We start from the raw sequence: 2,334 nt of genomic DNA on the forward strand, positions 1-2,334 counted from the left end.
GACCGACTGGAACACCCACGGTGTCACCAGGGCGTCTACAGTTATCGCCTGAGGGTCTCTTGACCTGGCGCAATACCTCTGTAGCTTTTTTTTTTTTTGAGGCGGGATGCCATCATGTCCACCTGTGGCAGTACCCACCGACTTGTAGTCTGTGCGAAGACTTCCTGATGAAGTCCCCACTCTCCCGGGTGGAGGTCGTGTCTGCTGAGGAAGTCTGCTTCCCAGTTGTCCACTCCCGGGATGAACACTGCTGACAGTGCGCTTACGTGATTTTCCGCCCAGCGAAGAATTCTGGCGGCTTCCGCCATCGCTACCCTGCTCCTTGTGCCGCCTTGTCGGTTTACATGAGCCACTGCGGTGATGGTGTCTGACTGAATCAGAACCGGTTGGTCGCGAAGCAGGGTCTCCGCTTGACGTAGGGCGTTGTATACGGCCCTTAGTTCCAGGATGTTGATGTGAAGGCAAGTCTCCTGACTTGACCGCAGACCTTGGAAATTTCTTCCCTGTGTGACTGCTCCCCACCCTCGGAGGCTTGCATCCGTGGTCACCAGGACCCAGTCCTGAATGCCGAATCTGCGGCCCTCGAGAAGATGAGCACTCTGCAGCCACCACAGGAGAGACACCCTGGCCCTGGGGGATAGGGTGATATACCGATGCATCTGAAGATGTGATCCGGACCACTTGTCCAGTAAGTCCCATTGAAAGGTCCTCGCATGGAACCTGCCTAAGGGAATGGCCTCGTATGATGCCACCATCCTTCCCAGGACTCGAGTGCAGTGATGCACTGACACCTGTTTTGGTTTTAATAGGTTCCTGACCAGTGTCATGAGCTCCTTCTATCGGGAGATAAACCCTTTTCTGGTCTGTGTCTAGAATCATGCCTAGGAAAGGCAGACGAGCCGTAGGAACCAACTGCGACTTTGGAATATTTAGAATCCAGCCGTGTTGCCGTTACAATTCCGGAGAAAGTGCTACGCTGATCAGCAACTGCTCTCTTGATCCCGCTTTTATGAGGAGATCTTCCAAGTATGGGATAATTGCGACTCCTTGCTTCCGCAGGGGTACCATCATTTCCGCCATTACCTTGGTAAATATTCTCGGTGCTGTGGAGAGACCAACGGCAACGTCTGAAATTGGTAATGACAATCCTGTACCACCAATCTGAGGTACGCCTGATGAGGTGGATAAATGGGGACATGAAGGTATGCATCCTTTATGTCCAGAGGCACCATAAAATCCCCCCCTTCCAGGCTTGCGACGACCGCTCTCAGCGATTCCATCTTGAACTTGAACCTTTTCAGGTATATGTTCAGGGATTTTAAATTCAATATGGGTCTGACCGAACCGTCCGGTTTCGGGACTACAACATGGTCGAATAATAACCCCCTCCTTGTTGAAGGAGGGGAACCTTGACCACCACCTGTTGAAGATACAATTTGTGAATTGCAGTTAACACTATTTCCCTCTCTTGGGGAGAAGCCGGCAGGGCCGACGGTAAGGGGGCATCTCCTCGAAGTCCAGCTTGTATCCCTGAGACACAATATCTATTGCCCAGGGATCCAACAGGGAGTGAACCCGCTTGTGGCTGAAATTTCGAAGACGTGCCCCCACCGGGCCTAGCTCCGCCTGTGGAGCCCCAGCGACATGCGGTGGATTTTGTAGAGGCCGGGAGGACTTATGTTCCTGGGAACTAGCTGTGTTGTGCAGCTTATTTCCTCTGCCCCTGCCTCTGGCAAGAAAGGACGCACCTCAGACTTTCTTGTTTCTTTGTGATCGAAAGGACTGCATTTGATAATGTCGTGCTTTCCTAGGCTGTGCGGGAATATAAGGCAAAAGATCAGAATTACCAGCCCTAGCTGTGGAGACCAGGTCCGAGATCCCTTCTCCACATAATCCTCAGCCTTGTAAGGTAAACCTTCCATATGCCTCTTAAGTCGGCATCACCTGTCCATTGCATGTTCCACAGGACACGTCAAGCAGAAATCGACATAGCGTTGACTCTAGAACCCAGTAGACTAATGTCTCTTTGGGCATGTTTTATATATATATTTTATATATATATTTCTAAGACAGCATCTTTATATATATATATATATATATATATATATATCTATATATCTATATCTATATATATACATATATATATATATACATACTAGGGTCTCAATCTCTGCTGATAAGGCATTTGTCCACGCTGCTACAGCGCTATAAACCCATGCCGACACAATCGCCGGTCTGAGTAGTGTACCAGAATGTGTATAAATGGACTTCAAAGTACTTTTACTGCATGCTATCTGCAGGATCCCTGAGGATAGCTGTTATGTCAGCGCTACC

The sequence above is a fragment of the Pseudophryne corroboree genome, chromosome 6 (genome assembly GCF_028390025.1).
Source record: "Pseudophryne corroboree isolate aPseCor3 chromosome 6, aPseCor3.hap2, whole genome shotgun sequence".
Classification (NCBI taxonomy): domain Eukaryota; kingdom Metazoa; phylum Chordata; class Amphibia; order Anura; family Myobatrachidae; genus Pseudophryne; species Pseudophryne corroboree.